Consider the following 20,633-nt stretch of genomic DNA (forward strand, 5'->3'; position numbering starts at 1 on the left):
GGGGTGAGACTTCTCTGATTTTCCCTTTAGAAAAGAGACAATAAGACCGTCAACATGGAAGCTTCAGCTTTTGGCAGCTGTTAGGCAAGTGATACCGTACGCAAGTGAGGTCAATGGCCGTCCTCTCTTCTAGTTTCGGTTGAAGTCCTTTCTGCAGTAGACGCTCGAGACCAAATAGCTCAAGGGGAGGTCTGAGCCCGAGGTGATTCTTGCTAGATTGCTAGATAGAGATAGTATAAAGAATGAATGTCCTGTCAGCTAGTCGGTGCCAGTGCGAATAGAAGTGGGAGGGGAAGTGATGAATCAAGCTAGGTCAGTCGCTCAAAGAAAGTCAAGTCAATCAAAGGTAATGAATGGTTGACAGGCGATGGAGAAAGAAGTGGAAGATGTGCGATTACCACTTCGATTGGGCTTTTGTAGCCATAACAGAAGCTCCGTTCAAGCAGAGGAATAGAAATGCCTTAGTAAAGGACTTCGATCTGAAGGTACATCGTACTCTAGGGGGGCACCAAAAAACCATTTTGACAGGTGTAGATGACAAAATCAAGCCAAGCCAATTGGGGTTGGAGCAGACGATTTCTTTCAAGAGAAGGGAAATGCAATCACAACCTTTTTGATCAGTAAAGGGGGCACTAAATCCGCTTTGAAATACCTTTTTCCACGGGCATAGAATGCTTTTTGACTTACGAGTGCTCTGAAAGAGGTTCATCAACTACGGGGTCTCAATCAAGTATGGCTGTTAGCCATGGTTGTTAGGGGTCTCAGTCAGCCTTAGGCCGTTTTCCAGCAGGGTAGTATTCATACTAGCTCTTCTCTTTGGTTGCACTGATTAGTTGCACTGATTAGTTCATCTTTTCCACTTGAAAGCAGAAGGGGCATAGCCTTGCTCGCGAGCCATTCCTGTAGTTATTGTCTTTGTCTTGTTCAAAGGTCTCTTATCTATCTGTGGAGTCTTTTTCCCGGTCTTCTTTTGTTTTGTGGGTATATCTTCTTCTCAGGGCGGGGTTCTTGCTTCTCCCTTCCCTAGTAGCAAGATATCTTCCATGTGGCCCTTCCATTCGATGTGGGTCCATCCGAGTCTGTTGGAGTTTACTTCTAGGCAGTGGCAGTCCTACTTGCAGCTGTTGGGAGTGCCCTTGGTTTTTTCTTCGAGCGAGCTAGTATGAAGTAGAGGAAGTACTTGAGTGTCTTCACTATGTGTTAAGCCAGTAAGCTCTGGGGGCGTTTTCAAACCTTTACTCTGTTTTCAGTCCATTAAGCAATACTTAAGGCAAGTTTGAAGGGGGGATACCCTTATCCCTATTTTTTTTTTTACCTGGGTCAGAACGAGATTTTAACTTTTTAAAAAGTAGCTAGACCCATTGCCAGACCTAATCTAATCCATGTCGATCTAATAGGTCCATAGTAGGGAAGAAAGAGGTAGGGTCCATATGAACGAATCGAATCGAATGTAGTTGCAGGCTAGTTTGAAACCATTGATTCAGCCGGGAAAACCATTGATTCAGCCGGGAAAAGAAGTAGGATCCATTTTCCTTTCGAGCCTGTCCTTGATCTCCCTGACCCTGAGATAAGGTCCCTGCCCTACAGTGAAAGGGAAAGGTAAAAAGCAGATATTTCACTAGGGCTAGTTGGTTCCTCGGTATGTCTTTTCTACGGGTCTTTGGATAGGGCCTTTCATAAAGCGGTGTATAAGGCGGCGGCAAAGGTATATATATGGGATAAGGCAGATATAGGGCTTGCTTTCTTGCCTTGATCGGAGTTGAACGTAGAGGGAAGTCGCGTCGTGAGTTAAGTCATAAAGAAGCGAATCGAGATGACAGGTGATTAATTTCCCTTTCGCCAATGCACTCTTCTCTTTTTACTTGGGTCGCTCTCCATCTGATTCGTGAATTCCCCGAGATAGGGAAAGCTCTTAGATAAGTAGTTCTTTGGGGCCAAGCTACCTCCGAGAAAGGGCATAATTCACCTATGAAAAGCTTTGGTAATGCCTGGCTTGCCTACCACCTCTCTTACGAAATAAAGTAATCTAAGATCAGGGTGCCACTTCGTTCGGAGAAAAAAACCATCCCAATCTCATTAATGTCGGAGATTTCCGGGGACTTTTTTATTACAAATCCCACGCAATCAAAAGGCTATTCCTTGAATAGCTATGTTTCGTACCCGTAGCGGTAGCGGGAGAAAACTTTCATACTGAAATTGAGAAATCGAACCATTCTTTTCCAGTAAGAAAGGCAAGGGCCAATTGCTCTTACTTCCCTCGGTCGGGTATCTCTTACGGGGGTCTTAGGGAAATAGTTACTTCCCTCCTTACTTAACATATAGGAAAAGCGAATCGATAATGGAAACCATTCGGTTTAGACCCCCCCCGATATTAAGGAGAAGGTATCTGTTATAAAGGACGTTTCTCCTTATGTCATCGGGGAGAAGAGGCTTTTCTTGGAGCATTCACTGAAAGATGGATGAAGAGAGCCTCAAGGCTAGCAGGAGATAGCAAGGAGCAAGGAAGAGGCCCTGAAAGCGCTGCTCTCAGCAGTTCAGATGGAGAAGGCGGAGTTGGATGATCATTTCCCTTTCGACGGAGCTTCTATCTTCCTTCATCTTCTTTCTCAGCTAGCGTTCCTTCTGAGCCAGGATCATCAGTACCATTTCCTACTCCGCGAGGTCTACTTCCTGCTCTATCTAGCGGGTCATTCGTGTAAAACGGGAGCTACTGAGACCACTCGACCGATCTCATCCACTTTCAAATTTGTATAATAGTTAGTAATTCGACTCTCTAATAGAGTTGTTAGTTCTGCTGCTCTGGTAGAAAATTCCATTTTCATGATGAAAGCAATTATTATTTATTGTAAAGGGGGAATGCCGCTGCTGAATATCACATCAAGGTGACAGGATTCGAACCTATGGCCCTCTGTACCCAAAACAGATGCGCTGACCAGACTGCGCTACACCTCGTATCACCCCCCCCGGAGCATATAGATCCACCCGATCGATGAACACTTGAACCGAACCCGCCTATCCTTTTAGGCACAGGGACGCGAGAACCAATCCGAGTAAAAAACCGCTTTTTTCTTTTTTGAAATCTGCCTCCAGCAAGATATGGCGACGCCAAAAAGCCGTATAGTGCAGGAGCGCTCATCTTTTTTGGCTTCCTCTTTCACTTGAATTTTAAAATCCGGCTACGTGTCCTTTGCTTTGGACCCTTCGCCCGCTTAGAAGTGGATTCGAACCACTGACACAAGGATTTTCAGTCCTTTGCTCTAACCAGCTGAGCTACCTGAACCACTTTCCTAAAGTATGTTTTCTTCATCGAATACCGCCCTACCTTACCACTTGACTAGTAAGGTCTTTCCTTTTCCTTTATTTACCTTACCTAAATAAATCTATATCTATAGGGCTTGTTCGTCAAGCTTTCGAGCAGCTCTTTCAACTGCCGCCTAATCTTCCAACATGCTCAAGAACCGAGAGCCGCCCAGGGACTGGACGGCCGGAGGGAGCTTGCTTATAGAGAGCAAGCAGATAGGCCGGTCAAACAAAAAAAAACGCGCAATAGGCTCTCTGTTCCTAGTCACTAAGTAGTCCTATTCGGGGGACTCCACCAAGAGGTTTTTTCTCTCACGCCCGCCCGTTCTGCCGGGCCGGAGGAAATGGGATTCGAACCCATGATACAAGAAGATTGTATGTCGATTTAGCAAACCAATGCCTTAAGCCACTCAGCCATCCCTCCAAGCAAGTTCTTGATCGGAATTTGATGTTCGGTTGGTTGCCCGAAGGGCTATCTGATCCGATCAACCGTAGCGCGCGTACTCTTCCTCTATCTATGAGCGAGACTCTATCCAGATCTCCCCAGCATCCAAGTCATCCAAATCTGCCAGGCGAGCCCCCACCATACTGAATGATGAACTTTACGCCTCCAGGAGGGTCAAGCCAAGCCTGAATTGAATGGAATTCATATTTCCTTCGTCTGGTCGAGAAGGGACTGTGACTCTTCTATTACATTACGGAGAAGTCCATTTTCGTCATGATCGATCCACGTCCTACCCGGGCTTAGAAAGCTAGCTTACTAAGGCGAAGGACTTTTTTTTTGATTGCACGAGCTAGCCAGCCAATCCAGCTGTTTTCTTGCTTCCATCCGCCTATCTGATCTTTTGAATAGGCTTTCAGCTTCAATCAAATAGGCCATAGATATAGATCGAGATTCACTCATAAGACAAGCGACTACCAACATGGTGTCTTATAAGGTTTGAAGCACTGCAACCAGCCTCTATACCCGTCGAAGAGATGGATCCTCTGGACACCGAAATTCGGGTCACCCCTTTTGACTCAGAAGAGATAGAGCGGGGGTTGGTAGCCGTCAATAGCCCAGATGGAGATAGAATGTGGGGAGACCCCGATCTCCATGAGGATGACGATTGGGGAGTGGTTACCCCAAAGCAAGAAAACCCAACAGCCAAAAAAAAGTCAAATTAAAGGAAGTAAGAGAAGTGAAAAATGATAAAAATATAGAAGTAAGAAGCAGCCTAAGAAGAAGGTAAAATTGCCCGATGACTCCCCAAAGCAAGAATGTTGGGTTCCGGTCACCCTTGCGGACCACCTGAAATCCAAAAGAAAAGAGCAACAAAACCACTCCTCAGATGAAGACCAAGAGGTTTCATCATGCATGATAACGGTGGGCCCTGCTTTGGCAAAGAAAGGCGAATTTCCCCGATTCCTGTTCATGAGCCGAGAGAAGAATGCACACTGCCTACCCTAATCGAGTTGCTTGAAGATTTCGAGATTAGCGATAGCAATGCTATTAAAGATAAGGAGAAGGCTTCTCTCGAATGTATGAAGGGGAAGACCGAAGGCATCTTTTCAAAAGCATTTCCTACCACGCCTGAAGCTAGCATATACCCGCCATGGCGGAGAGGCGGCCATATGTTGCAGAGGTGTGTCGAGGCCTGCTACGCAGAGGCTCACAGGGAAGAAAGAGGGGCAAGTTCACCTTGATAGCTAGAATGGACAGGGGGCATGGCGGCCGTGGTCCCTTTTTTTTCTCTTACGGAGGAAGATGATGATGAGGATTTACTCACTGATGAAGACGCCATGAGTCAAGATAAGGAAGAACAGCAGCTATGGCCAGACATGTGCTCGCCCCGCCGTCCTTTCTTCAAATACCACGGCCCAGGGCCAGACCAAGGGTCCCCAGGTGCTATGGCAATCTGCCACGTGGTTGTTGCTGAGAAAGACGAAGGGGAGAGCAAGAGGGGGGGTTGGGGTGTAGGGGGGTTGGACCCGTCCTCGTCACAAAAGTGGATAAGCCCCAGAGGAAGAAAATGCAGTCAGGGATTCCGAGTCGGATCCTACTAATGAGGAGGACGGACTTTCTCACCCGGTCAGGAAAAAATTAGCACCGTGATTGCACAAAAGTGTTAAGGAGATTGGCAGAACCTCTAAGGCCCTTACAAAACAAAGAAAAGAGCTCGCCAGAGGGAGCAATCCCCCTAGTCTGAACGAACCGTTCGACTATGACCTGGTGACTCAATTGGCCACTATTCTTTCCAGAATTTCGATGTACGACCTCCTACGTCTTTCTCCTGAAACCAGAACAGAAAGGCAGTAGTCAAAGCTCTCTCGCAAGCCCAGAAGACACCTACGTAAATAGGGTTGAAGCTAAAGGGAAAAAGCAAGAAGTGAGGAATGTATGGCAACCAGAGAGTTCCGGGCCGCCAACATAGTCTTTTCAAAGGACGACCTACCCCTGGGTGACATGAAAGATAACAGGCCGCTCTACCCTTCCAGGTACATTGGGGAGGCCAAGTGACCATGAGTGCAGATAGACCCGGGGTCCGCCATAAATAGAATGCCTCTTCGTGCTCTAGCTCACCAGGGAATCCCTACCAGTAAATTAAGTCACACTAAGATGACCATCCAAGGATACAATGCGGACTCCCTAAGGGCGATTGGTAAGATTCGCCTTAAGTGTCAGTTGGCAGACTTGAAGTCTGAAATCACGTGTTATGTGATTGATAACGAACGACACGTCCTACAGTCTACTGCTGGGAAGGCCTTGGATTCACGGGAACTTTGTTGTTCCGTCCACCCTCTATCAATGCTTCAAATATGTCGACAAAAAAGTACAAACAAAACAGTCTTCGCAGATCGTAAGTCGGGGTCGAAGCTTATTGTGGAGATTCCAAGCTTTATGACCCGGCCTCGGGTGACGACTCTAGTTCAGAAGAAGAGGTGATCTCGGCACCAGGTCGCGATAAAGGACCCGAGAAGCCCAAGGCCGAAGAAAAGCCCAAGGGTTTTTATTCCTTCCACAAGAAAAATTAAAATACCTTCAAAATTTCTCATAACGCCGAGATCTAAGCCCCCGGTCATTCCGGCAGCTATAAATAGGAAAAGCTCATCTAATGTGGTCACTATTAGTGTCACATCTGATAGTGAAGAAGAGGCCAAATAGGGTAAACAGGCAATGCGCGTAGGCGTAGGTCTTCCACTATCACCTCTGGTGTGCCACTCGTCGGTTGAGAAACCTGGGGGAGCTATCTTCGTGGTACCAATAACTGGGGTCAGGGGGCCCATTATATAAAAAAAACAGGGCAACTTAAACATATGCTTTGAAGGTGGAGCCTATTGCTACAGAAGGGAGGCCAGACTTTTCCAACTATGGCCTTATTGCTAAGAAGATAATGCAAAAAATGGGCTATGACTTGGAAAATCCTGTCGGACTAAAAAATGGGAAGGGGATTAAGGAGAAGGGGCTTGACGAAGGCACAAAAGCAGACATTAGAAGAAGGGGAGGCTATCAGCTTTCCGACGTACGTCCTGGGGTACATCCCAGATTATGGAACGAGAGATGGGTCGGAATCTGAAGCTTATGAGTCGTCCACTACAGAAGGCTGAGACCCTGAAGTTGAACTGGATGATTTCCTTTCTCTAGCAGTAGCAGTAAACTTCGCAGCAGTCCTAATTTACTAATAGAGCTCCGACAGTGATGAATCAGGCGAGGAAGATGAAGAAAAACTCCAAGCCTTAACACGTGCAGCGTCAGAAAGAAAGGAGCCCCCTATTACGTAAAGCCCCTCCCACGAAAGACGAAGTCAAGCAGATCCATTTTTGGACGGACGATGAACCACGCCCGATATTCATCAATGCCCACCTTGCTCCTGAAGAAGTGATGTAGTATACCCAACCTCTCCAAGAGGTCCGTGATGTGTTTGCATTCCGCTATGCGGAGATGCCAGGGAAAAAATACGTCGCCGTCCATGAGCTCAAAATTCGGGAAGATGCAAAGCCGATAAAACAAGCACAGAGAAGGTTCCATCCTCTACTCATGGAAAAGATAGAGAAAGAAGTGCAGAAGCTTCGCAACATTTTTTTAGGTAGGGAGGAAAAGCACCCGGACAACCTCTAGAGATTTGCCCATTCCGCACCCCTTTCGGTATTGACTCTTACCTTATATAGTCATGCCCTTCGGGTTAAAAAAATGCAGGATATGAAGTACAGTCTATGACGAAAATCTTCAGAGAGATGTTGCATAAAACCGTAGAATGCTACGTGGATGACCTAGCCGTAAAAAGCCATAAAAGAGTCGACCACTTGGCAGATTTACGAAAAGTCTTCCTTAGGTAACACAACTTGAAGATGAACCTTCTAAAGTGCTTCTTCGGAGTATCGTCAGGGAAATTCCTCGGATTCATAGTACGAAAGAATAGAATTAAGGTGTATCCCGCCAAAACAAAAGACATACTGGGGATGCCGTTTCCTACTAATATCAAGGAATTGAGAGGCTTCCAAGGACGGCTGGCACCCTCTGCCACCTAGTCTGGTTGCCTTTGCTTCCTAGGCACACACCGTCGTTGACTCAGCGTGATATCTTTCCGACAGTTTGCTCTTGTTCTGAATGGTATTGAAGTTTTGTTCCAGAGCCGGTTACGGGCAGCCCAAACAAAGAGTGTAGGGCCATTCCCAGTGAGTTATTCCCTACTGAGAAAGTAAAAGACTTCTGTTAGTACTCAATGCTCCGTAGTTGGATGGAGATGTGGCTAAAATACTGTCACTGGTATTTAGCTACAACTTTGTCCGCGGATGTCCGCATTCAACACTTCTTTGAAGCCCCAGTGGTACAGCAGAATTGGCAACTAAATCGACGTGACGAAGAGTTGCGTCGGTACGGTTTGCTATGGAAGTTGTATGACATTGTTGGCCAAAAGTGGGCTTAGGAGAGTGATCTCTCTCTGCTTTTCATAGGCCAGATGTGCCCGTAGGCTGAGCTGAGGAGAGAAAAGAGGAATCCGCCCGAGGAGGGGCTCTGAACCTGTCAGCTCAACCAGTAGACGGTGTCAAAGTAAGCAAGAGGAAGCGCTGATAGACTAAGCGCTCTTGGTCTGAGCTCCCTAGACGTTGTTTAGGAAGTATCCAATCCATTTCCAATTCCAATAGGCCTGCTATCGTCTAAGAAGATCAAGGCTGCTTTTAGGTATGAACTGTCTAGTTACCTTTCAAACATCTAATTGATAGAGGCATACGTCAGTATGTTATCCCATAAGACTGAAACAATCGCAAACAGTCTTCAAGGGCCGGTAATAGAATGTAGTTAGATAAAAATTTCCAAAGCATTAACGAGATGTGGGATGGGGTTCGATCCGGATGCAGCTAACATGCTTCGAACTGAATCATACAAAGTCTGGTTCAGAATAAACAGGCACTTCAGGATTCCAAGTCTGAACACATGAGATAGGACAAACCTTGCCCTGCCCGAGCATGGTTTTTTTTCTCTTTTCATTCTATGTTCCTTTCCTCTATCAATCCTTATGCGGAGTAGCGATTCATTCGCAGGAAAAGGGGTGCTTGCAAGAAGTGGGAAGTTTCTGTTGATTAAGGGCAAAAAATGGGATCTCGTCTCTAGAATGTCAAAGATAAGACAGTTCCTTCAGATCATCTTACGTGATATCGAGGGCATTCCGCATGAAGAGATTCGAAAGCGGATTCAAACATAATTGCCGCAGAATTCTTCTTGCAAGTTTGAGTTCTCCCGTATATGCTCTCAATAGATCTACCAGTGCCTGTCCTTTCACGGTCTTTTTTGGTACGAAGATTGTGTCATACGTTGAGAGTGGTCTTGACCATTTAGCGAGTCGGGCGTTCAGTGACAGTCAAAGAAAGGAGTTCAACCCCAGTGTCCCCCGTCTTTCCTCTGACAGAGGCTGAATCTTCTACTTCTAGCTACTCTGGGATTTCCCCTTGCCGGGAGAACTTTGCTGACTTGTCTGTCGATGATTGAAAAAGTACCAACCCTTTATGATTGACTATTATGTCTTTGGTGACGGGGGGCCTTTAAGGGAAGCTTTGGAGCTATACTAGTTACAGAAAGGGAAGTCACGAAAATCTCATAACAATCAGACAGGTGGGATCACTATGTGGGGAACTTTACCCGCTCTATGGTCTCAGCCAAGAACTATCAAACTGGGCCTATTAGCCCTTTTCTCTTAGAAGAATGTCTAGGTGAATAATCAGTTTATCTTAGCTTACAGGCTCTCTCTTCCTAGAACTCACGCTAGCTAGAAATCCTATAGCAGAGGTCAAAGATTCCGTGGGAAAGGTAGATGATATTTCTGCTCTTTCGGTTCCCTTCCTTGAAGTTGAGAGCTTATACCCGAGTGAGTGATTTGGTGAAAGATCTAATCTGCCAATGGTACTCTATAAAGGTTGGTCCAGCAAGACTAACCCGATGACGTGGCATCCGTTGTCGAAGACGATGGAGTGAGACTAACATCAGACGATGAGGGGACATGAATCACCTTTTTCATCGGCGGGACGGCGAAGCTAAAAGCTTCTTTATTAATAGATATAACTGCTAAAGTACTTAATTAAATCAAGTACAAAAGATTCTATCTAAGGACTGGTTCTATCCCTGCTTATTCAAGAAAGAAGCGAACCGCTCCTAGTTAGCGGTACCCCCCGATTACAGGACAAACTATGTTGCCGGTCCAAATCTTAGTCAGGAGATTTTCTTGCGATCCCCGAACTCCATCTTTTGAATCCCCTGCCTACTTTTCACTCCCTGGCTTGCTCCCAGTTGCTATGCTCCGCCAAGGTGAAAAGGATCTCAACTCGAAACGAGTTCCGTAGAATTCTTAGTTTTGACCATTACTATAACTAGAGTATATTACTTATTTATATACTTAAGTTTATATACTTAAGGCAATCACTCACATCCGGATTCTTACTACTTGGAGCGGTCCAGAACCGGAATGGATACAAGAGCCTTGCGAACTCTACCTCCAATGCTACTAACTAAAAAAAACTAGCTACTACGCTCACTACTAATATGACTCTTCCTTACTACCGGTCAGCTCTCGCTTCCCATAACTTTCCTTCTCTTGTCCCGAGCTCCCTTTCTGTTGAACTAATCCCAGGCTTCCAAAAGCGGGTTGTCGCCCATTGATGGTCTATAGGGCAATCTATATCCTCGCTAAGCTCGTCTCCCTCGGGCCCTTACACGGTCTTTAAACAAGACGCCAGCTCTTTACCTTGGTCAGTGCTAGCATCCATGTCAAGTTATTGAGGAGATTGAGACTCGAAAGTGGGAAGCTCCGGAGGATATCTAAGAGCTAGTAAGATATCCGACTCCTTTTTTATAGTTGTATAGTCGTCCTGCCTTTTTGGAGAATGTGACACCTAGAACCATTCCAAACACTTGATTAAAGGAAGCGTCAGGGGGACCCTTGATCCAATTCTATGAAGATTTTGAGGAAGCCGGTTGAACTTGCTTCTGAAGCCAGTGCCCCAGATTAGTAACTGTAGCCATGAGGAGTGCCACCCGGGCTAGCCTAGTGTTTTTTTGGCTAAAGCCGACATTTATTGAATAGAGAAAGAAAGCACCCCTGAGTTTTGGAGCGGATAAATCAAACAAAGACTACTCACTATATTATATGCAAAAATGACTTAAAGAGGGGTATGAACATCTTTAGCAGTTTTCCTTCCGTTTCGCGAGGAATGCTATCAACGAGCCCCTAATTAATCCCTTGTTTATTAGCTATTTGGCTATATTCTCCACAATGGAGTCTCTATCCCGAGTGCCTTCCTCTAGATCTAGCTCTGGCTGTAAAAAAGCCGGCAGCTGTCTGCTTTGTAGCTGGGCAACCTCTCGGATAGGACTCTTCTTGGCTTTTGTTCGCACTATCACATCATATGGTAGTGTGGTTGGCAGCGGAGCGGGTTTCTCCCGGTCGCCGGTTTCATGCCTATGCTGTGCTGTATTAGGTGATGACATTGTTATCGCCGACAGTAGGGTTGCTTCTGAGTATGCGAGTGTGTTAGCGGATTTGGGAGTCATTCTTTCTCACCAAAAGTCCTTGATCTCTAACACAGGGGTCGTTCGCTAAGAGATTCTTTGTGCGAGGGGGTACTGGAGAGAAATCTCCAGTATCAGTTCGAGCATTGAGAATGTCCAGATGGACTCTGGGATTAGCTCTCCTTCGTGACAAGTACTCAATTAAGAAAGAAAGTGTACTTGCTCGTTTAGGCGGAGCTGGTTCTCGGACTCGTCAGTTCGCTTCCGCATCGGCGTTCTCGCAGATAGGAACGCTTGTTTGTGGTCTTGGGAAACCCTGGCCGTGGTTCTCCACTCCCATTAGAGTTTTGGTTGGGGCGGGGCATCCCCCTCAATCCGTCACGTCGAAGGGGCTGATAGTGCGTCCGACGAGAGTGAAAGCCAAAGGAGCTGAACTCCTGAGGATCTCACGTTTGATGGGGAAGTGGAAATGTTAGAGCGTACTCTTATCCGTAATTGGGTAAAGTTATGGCTTGATCATTTACATTGGTACCACACGATAGCTTCACAACCAGATGTGCGACTTCAGGATATTATGGAGGGTCCGGTTGTTGAAACGTCCTGGAAGCGTCGAAATGACAAGTCTCTTACGAAGTCTTTGTGAAAATCACCGGACTCTTTCTTCCCTTCTCAACCAGGCTATTCTAGTTCTGGCAAGGATTCCTTTCCCGAACTAACACTTTCTCCCATTCCGGGAGGCAAGCTATTCACTCCATTCCGGAGAACCCCCGGCCATTGGTGAAGCCGGGTGATGCAGGCAACGAATCTATCGATCCTATTCTTATCTTATTCCACCTATCGATCGGAAAGGATTGCCATCCTACCTATTGATTCTCGTGAGGCAACCCGGAATTTATGCCCGCATCTGAATGATGATTTCGCTACACAAATTCAACATATGTCGAAGTCCTCACATAGCACTTTACCCATGAACAGTCACTGCATCTGGGACATCCGGAACAGAATCACGATCACTTCTCGTAACTGCATGACGCTTGTGGTAAAAAAAAACCAGCACTGGTGTGACTTGCCGCTACAACTATCGAAAAAAACTCGCTTTGGGTACTGTTTTTAGCCTCCGCTTCCGGTTCAGATGCAAGAAGATGTCTGGCTTAAAGGATACAGGTACTACTGGATAAACAACAAAGGACTACTTACTGGGGATAACCACTACCTAGGGTAGCTTTCTCCACCTATGGACGTGGCGCTTTCTCCACCTACGGAAGAGCGTGGATAGAGTCGTCATTATCTCAATCATTTCTGGGGTCCCCTAAAGATGTAGTGGAAGAGGTCGGAAAAAGAGGTCGAGCTGGAAGGCTTCATATGTGGGATTGATTTGGAGAATATAAGCCCGTCCACTGCCCTGCTATGAGTTGACAGTCTCAGAGGGTCGAGAGACCTTGCATTTACTCGACTTACTTCGCAACTAGCTCAATCAATCTGAACCGATTAGTCGGCTATTCAAGTCTTCTCCTTAATCCCTGAAGGCAGAAGGAGGATTAGATCTCGGTGTGCTACCCCTGTGTAGTCTCAGCCCGCCAATAAACCATTTGAATACCAGGATAAGATATATAAGAAGGGAAGGAGCTGGTGCCTTTAATATGCCTTGCTAAGCGCCCCCATTAAAGCAGGAATCATCAAAAGCAGAAAGCCCACCTACGAAAGAGGGTGCGTAACTATAAGGTATGAGTTCATACCCGGTTAGCCCATCGCTTTATGGCTTACAGGAGTAGCTGGCACTGGTCTTGACTCTGAGTCTGTATCCACCCATAGGATAAGCCCAATAGACGGAATTAGTTTCAGTATGGCATCGCATCTCTTGTTCTCGAATCCGCATAAGGGCTTAGACGAGCCCTAGCATCTCTCAGCCAAGACCGCTAATGCCAAATCCAACACCAACTGATTCAATGTCACTTGGGATCGGATCCTTCCTAAATGCATTTCCACTGGAGCAGGGTTCTTTCCCTCCGAAATCGATGATTTTTGGCTACTTGATTAGGCATTTCCATCTCTCAAACTAGAAAGCGCTTTAGCTTGGGAAAGCTCCTTACTTATTTTTATACCGCGAGTGACGAACTATAGCCATTCGCGGTCACCGCTGTCCTACTTGACTGACTTTTTTATTAAACCTCACCCAAGGCAAATCTCGCCCCATCAAGCATTTTAACTCGAGCGGAAACAGCTGACCAAGAGACAAGACTCACCAGACTCCATTGCTCCTAAGGCTTCTAGAGAGTCTGACTAATGGCATACTTCTTCAGTCGAATGCTCCTGGGCAAAAGGAAGATGACATAGACTATGCCGTTTATTCAAAAGAGCCATCACAGCTTATGAAAGAGCAGCTTGGAGGCGTCATTGGCCCAACGCATCAGAAGGTTCGGTTCGAAAACTCCATTTTTCTGCTAGATAAAGAAAAAATGACTTTATTGGAAATAAATCCAAGCCTTACGGGAGCCGCTTCCCGGTGATATATACAGTTAAATCGATCCCACATTCGCAAGTGGAAGGACTTGGCTTTAGCCTTCCTCAAGCAGTACAAGCATAACATTGATATGGCCCCAGATCGCATGGATCTCCAAAACATGGGGAAAAAGGGGGCCGAAGGCTAAGGCAAGGCATTACTTCGAAGAAGTAGTGCTTTCTTCTTTCAAACAGACTCTTTTAATATTCCCCAGTTTCAAAGGCCTGAAAGATATATTATTTAGAGATGCGGAAAATACTATACGTTGGATGCTAAGAATACGGTCTTTTTTGGACCCACGGGGAAGGGCTTAGAAGAGATTAGTGCTTTGGTTAACAGTAGAAATTTTCCCTCGTAAGACCGAATTAATTAACAAGCCACCATAGTCAAAGAGTATCTTTTGGGGGAGCCCAGGAAGTTAATTCCCAATAAGGATATCCCCATAGCCATTCTATTAACTATGAAAGGTACCCCAATAGGAAAAGCACCAATGAGAAAGGGCGAATCACCCACCAAAGCTGTGGAAGTAGGGATTCAAGCGAAGAATAGCCCTAGTCTGATAGCGGAGTCTTCTATCTATGACGTATAACCTAAGTGTGGGGATCTGAAGGACACTTTGATAGTCAACTACAAAAGGCCGGCTTCAGTCCATATGAAAAGAAAAAGTTGAATGAAGAGTTAGCGTTCATATAATCACCATTCAGTCAATTTGGTCTTGGGGGCGTGATGGAGTCACTTCTCCTTATTCGGTAAGGAGGGGAAATGGGACAAAGCTATCATGCTTTCTATTTGGCGAGGGGCCTAAAAAAAACAACAAACTCACTCAGGTCTGTCAGCCTGAGTTTGGGCTGTAATGAGAAAGGGGTGTACAAGGCCGGGCATCTGATCTTTATTGTTCAATGTAAGTTCCTTGAATGCTCTTTCTTAAGCAAGCTGAACCTTCATTCCCTCGGGTTAGGCTCAAGGTTGGGTTGGTCTTCCTTCTACCTATCGAAAAAAGGAAGAGGAGGCATTGTAACACGATTCAGCAAACTCCTTTCTGAAGACCAACTCTAGGTTTATGCGCTATTTTCAGGTTATTCGTCAGGGTTTAGGCTATTCGGGCATAATTCGTACAACTAATTCTCCGATTCTAGCTATCCTAACGAATTCTCTCGACAGCACCGGTAAATCTCTTTAGGAAGAAGAGGATGCCGCTTTACCTGGAAGGTTTAAAGCCAGAAGGCAGAAAGGATCCATACTTCCATCCCAGACAAGATCATACTTATTACTTAGACCTCGGCCTCTCCGCTCCAGGTGCTGTCCGATCCATCGCCCTTTGTCTCGCGGATCTCAACCTGAAAAGATTCTTTGAGTGCTGAACTACGGCCTCCTAAAATGAATACCCGATGGCTGCCTACAAAAAGCACAAATTTCCCGATCATACTAATATGTCTATTCCGGGGAAGACTAGTGATCTTCTAATTCTTCTAGCCACCAGACCCTTCCTAGTCGAAAGAGTGGAAAACTCATTGTACGGACATTTTCTATATCTAAAGCAGCTTTTAGAGCTTGAGTTATGGCTTCCTGTGCCCCTGAACCCCAGCCTGTGGAAGCTGATCCCGGAGGACTGTTTACCAAGCCTGACTTTCTTCCATTTGGCTTTCCATCACCAGATCCTTATCGGATTCTTGCTCACCATCCTTCTCTCCTTCCTTTTATGCCAGTCAAGGGCCTGTTTGCCAATCTAATTGATTGATCTTCCTCTCGCCCGCAGGAGTTCCTTTTCCAGCGGGAATTTCATTCAATGACCGATCGAGAACGAGTGGCCCCTTATTCTATCAAAGAATTTCACTCCTTAAGGACCGGACCATTCGAGCCTGTTGAGCTCGCTCAAATGCAGGATAGCGGTGCCAATAAGGAAGTGAAAATCAATAGAATAACCATATTCCAGCCGTATAGTTTATATTGGCTCTTAGACAGGAATTTCTTTATCAGTTCGTGGGATCGGCATCAGCAATCTCATCGATTGAGTCTCATCGGACGAAGATAGAAATGCCATATAAGAGATCAAAAACCCCGGCCTGGAAAGCTCTCTAAGTTTCATACTCATCACGTTCTTAGCGGGAGCTCGTATGACGGTCAGGATAGATTCATGAAATGAGTGAGCATTTGCATAAGGTGAATCAACAGACGCAGCAGCAACTGAAGGCAGAAGTCATTCAGCAGTTCCAAGCGGCGCCAAAGCCCTGTCTCCATCCGTCATGGCTCGAAAACATCGTCCCGGATGGCAAAGTGCGAATGTGCGTCGATTACTTGAACCTAAACAACCCAAAACCAAGGTCTTTCTTTCGAAAGGGCCAAACAAAACCAGGCGGGTCATGAACAAAACAAGAGATTCCACTCATTATCATTAAAGGTCGCACTTTCTTCAAGGTAGGAACGTAGGGTTTCCGTTCCCCTAATATAAGAAGCTGGTACTTCGACTAGCATTAAGATAGAGACACAGAAAAAGAAGAATGTCATTTATTTTATCTGCTGGAGACGGAGCTAAACGATAAGTTGGCAAAGAAGCAAGGAATGAAGGGCATGCTTCCAAGAGGTCGTCCGCTTCCCCGGACAAGCTCATCTCATGGAGCTTTCCATAGCATAGTGATTTCCAGCCTGGTCTGTGAAAGGAGCTGCGAGAGAGTTTGTTTCTACCGTAGGTGACAAGTCAAGTGTTAGACGGCCCAGACAGCGCTACACCTCGTCTCACGTAGGTAGACTCCTATAGCCTTCGTTTCATAAGAATGAGCACTCCTAAACTCTACCCGGAGCATGTAGTAAGTGGGCCCTCGTGATGAGCAAGCATCTGATATACTTTACACCTTCTCCTAACGCCTATGTGACTTGCCAAAGCTCATAAATGCTTGAACTTCCTTCGGATAGAGCGGGAACAAACGAAAGAGCAGATTAGGAGCTTCATGAAACTTCTACCCCAGAATTGGCAGCTTCCTTTTATCCCGAAGATGAGATCTCAGGGTCTCCAAATACAAATAAGGAGAAGGTCTCAAAGGAAAGGAGTAAGCAAGTAGATCTAGTTTGACTTTAGCTACGAACTCATAACGACTAGCTCTCTGACTCTTGTTTGTTATCATTCAATCTTCTTACCAGTTCCATCGGTTCTATCACTTATCTTATTCTATAATAGAATAGAAGGCTAAACCTGTGACGAAGGCTCCCCAACCGAGAGAGGGGCCAAAAATGAGTATTCGGACCGACAAGCCCATGAATTCAATAGTAGAACATACATATAAGAACTCGACCACGAGATCTACTTTGGAATAGGCTTTGCTAACCAAAGAGAAAGAATACGGGTAGCGAGCGGGACAGGCATAGACCAAGCTAACACTAGCCAAAGACCAAGACCTGTGATCGACTTAGCGAACCAACCTTAAAATGCCAAGACATTACCAGAAAAAGCAAACTGCAAAAGCAGCGTTATTGTCAGTGGTATAATTGAAGAGGTAGTCCCCTTTGAATGAAAGAAGCGTAGAAAGGAAGGAGGCATACTGAACTTATAGGGATTGTTGCCTTTCCCCTGACTGACCTACGGGCTTCGCTTCAAGCCTAAATGAGTTCGGTCGCTAAAAGCCCGCCTCGTTGCGCACCTTGACTCTACTTCCAGCGAAGCAAGAGAAGAGGTTTGTTCTGAACCGCTCAAGCTATAGGGATGTGCCATTTCTCTATCTGTAAAGGCTCATCCTCCCACTACTAGTCCCGAAGGGCGAGCTGAGGACAAGTGCTGCTCGGGTGAGGAGCACGAAGACCAAAGCGAGTAGAGAGTGAGAGTAGGCATTTGGGCCAAAGAAACGGGTAAAAGGGTTGTTACGCAGGAAAGAGTGAATAGGGGAAGAAGGCTAGGCGCCAAAGATAAGGTTCTGAGGCTGATTACGAGGTAAAAGACAAGGGTAAGGAAAGGCTAAAAGAGTAGTTACCGAGGTCCCAGAAATGCCAAGAAATGGGAGGTCACAGAAGGCGTCAAGGATAGGCTATAAGAGGTCCCAGGTAAGGCTGGTTACCAGGTACCGGGTCAAAGAGAAGGCAAGGCAAGAAGGTATGGCGTCAAGGATAGGCTGGTGTAGAGAAGGAAAGAAGGTATGGCGTCAAGGCTGGGAAAGGGTCTAAGGAATGGGTAGTTACCGAGGTCCCAGAAATGGCGTCAAGGATAGGCTATAAAGGCTGGTTATGAGAAGGCTCCAAAGGTATGGCGTCAAGGTAGGTTACGCGGGAAAGAGTTAGCTAGAAATGCTGTCCAGCTAGCACTAAGACAAATGTGTTAAAGAAAAGACTTTTCACGGATACCCTTGTGTTAAATAAATGAAATTCATTCGTTAGCAATCGAGCTAGCAATGAATTAGTCTACGGCGCAGACTGACTTGCTTTACAGTCTTTCGAAAATCTGTCTAGAAATAGAAGGAGAAGTGAACTTACTTAGCTTTCATTCGTCGTTACTTTGTAACTGTTGAGTAGCTTACTTCGTTCTTTATTCAACGTAAACAGACTGTGGGCAGCCTTTTTCCTTCTCTTATGAGATCTCACTACTAAGGTATAAGGTAAGGTTTCCACTTACTTGCTTGACAGGTAAGGAATATGGCAATGGTAAGGAATATGGACGGCAACCTTTTAGCTATGAAGTGTAGCATAAACAATTAAGAAAATATGGGGCTTTTAAAGCCCAGTTTTAGGCCTTAGATAGCTTATGAACCCATGGCTTTCCTCCTTCCCTTGGGGCAGGCTTTGTTCCCGTTCTTTCCTATCCTATTTTTCTTATTACTTTTGGGTAAAGAAAGAGCCATATAGGCGGAATTCCCTAGTTCTGGGGCATGCCCCATCAATGTAGTATTAAATACGAATTGCTGACCCACTTCCTAACGCGAATTGGTGACCTTCCTACTTCTTAGGAACAGGCTTTCCTTCTGGCAGCTTATTTACCCGTCCCTTCTGTAAATAACTTATCTGGCTAATCTGCTTTTGATTTAGAATCAACCGTGAACTCTTCCCTGTCTGGTTTTTAACCGCTAACTCCGCCCTCGGTTCACCTCAGTTAGCAAACAGCAAACTACTACTGAAAGAAGAAGAGCTCTTAGCTCTTTCTTTAATAGCTAGCTAATCTCATTCTTTCCCTAACCTAATTACATAGTCCTAGGTAAAGGGTTGGCTTAGTTGCTGAGACTGACTTACCGGATTCAAAGACTTCTTAATTGCCATAGCCTTCTTTCTTATTCCCATTGCCTTCTGCAAAGGGGAACAGTAAAGGCAGGGAAATAGGCTGGTTACGAGGTTACAGTTTAGGGGAACAAGGAAGGCTAAAAGGGTGGAGGAAGCAAACCAATCAGAAAGCAAAAAAGAAAGGGTCAGATTCGGTTTCCTGGTTGTGATGTGATTAGACCCTTTAACTCCTTTTTCCTTTCTTGGTCAGATAAGAACAGAAATCTCTCAGAAAAATCAAGAAGCACGCACAGAGAGATTTTATAGGTGTACTTTTTTGTTTTTGTCCCACAGCGGATATTCCTCCAACAGCGGTTATGTTAACAACCGATTCTGTAATAGCACCAGCGGCAAGTCAAGCTTCTTTTTCTCGGGAGGAATTTTATAATCTAGCTAGGGCTACTATTTGAGCTAAGCGGGTAGGAATCGAATCCGCAGTGTTGTCTAATGACTTGGTTTCCAAGAAGAATTCAATCATAAGCATGGAATAGGACAAGCATTGGATTTTCATCTTATTTCTTTGAATGCTGTCCCTTTCTTTTCTGTAGAATCCCCTTTTACTTTTAATTTTAGGCTTGAATGGCGCTCTATGAATGGCTTGTGCAAGAAAAGGCTGGTCGAGAATCCAACTGACAGATGGCAAGTTAAGTATTCGACGTTATCCCAGCTGTTTTCGCATCCCCTGCTATGGAATCAGCAGCACATTTGCCGTAAAGAGTTAGCTTCCCCTATTGCGCCCCTTTCTTGGGCAAGAGACAAAAACCATTCTCTGCATCTTCCTGTACTTTATGGTATTAGCTTAGCAGTAAGATATGAATGGATTAATCTACCCCCTGACTTGATTCATAGGATCTTGCCGGGTAACAGTTTATTGACTCCTTCCCTGCTATTACTATATACTATATATATGTTAGGTCCGGTAAGAAATAACTAGATTCGACAGCAGCTCCTCCTTTTCTATATTCCGAATTACCAGGCCAATGCCCTTTTAAAGAGTCCAACTAATGGCCTTACGTCGACTTCAAGAATATACTAGTACAAGTCCAAAGGAAAGGGACACTCTAAAAGAAAGTTCTAAGGATCAGCAACTGGTCCATTCCAAGATGTCAGTAATGCCTTACCAGAATTGAAAATTGAGGAGTCATCTCTTGCTTCAGGAAATTCATTAACGGCTCCTACTTCATTCACTCAAGCAGCGGATTCTATTCCTCTCAATAGCAGCTGAGGCATATGAACAAGAGCTAGATCTCCCTCTTTTTCCTAAGTGAAAGTCCAGTTCGCTTGTTTACCCCGGGATTTAGAACGAAGCGCCTTTATCCCCAGTCTTGTTTAAGACATAAGTTTTGGGTTGCACCACCTTCCCCCATCCTATATGATGCATTTTCCTTCCATCCTCGGAATCTCCCCACAAAAAAACCTCTTATGCACTTTTTCAGTTCCTCAATTACAGAGCTTGGTAGTCGTGCAGTTTGCATAGCGTACGTTGGGATTGCAGCTAGAACTGATTTAATGAGAGTAACTCTCGCTGCGAATGATAAACATTTTCGTTTCCACCCAGCCAATCTGCTATAAACTTTATCTAGCACTCCAGAGTACGTTTCCCGAGACACTCTTTGATGC

At 45.4% G+C, this 20,633-nt stretch overlaps 2 non-coding genes across 2 annotated transcripts; both read right to left on the reverse strand.

The window, feature by feature from the left end:
• Positions 1-2,877: 2,877 nt before the first annotated feature.
• On the reverse strand, positions 2,878-2,952 carry TRNAP-UGG (transfer RNA proline (anticodon UGG)). Its single transcript has one exon. It is a non-coding gene; the product is annotated as a tRNA-Pro (tRNA).
• Positions 2,953-3,206: 254 nt separating this feature from the next.
• Positions 3,207-3,280, reverse strand: TRNAF-GAA (transfer RNA phenylalanine (anticodon GAA)). The gene has a single exon. It is a non-coding gene; the product is annotated as a tRNA-Phe (tRNA).
• Positions 3,281-20,633: the final 17,353 nt, after the last annotated feature.

Source organism: Euphorbia lathyris, chromosome 2, assembly GCF_963576675.1.
Source record: "Euphorbia lathyris chromosome 2, ddEupLath1.1, whole genome shotgun sequence".
In the NCBI taxonomy this organism is placed as follows: Eukaryota; Viridiplantae; Streptophyta; class Magnoliopsida; order Malpighiales; family Euphorbiaceae; genus Euphorbia; species Euphorbia lathyris.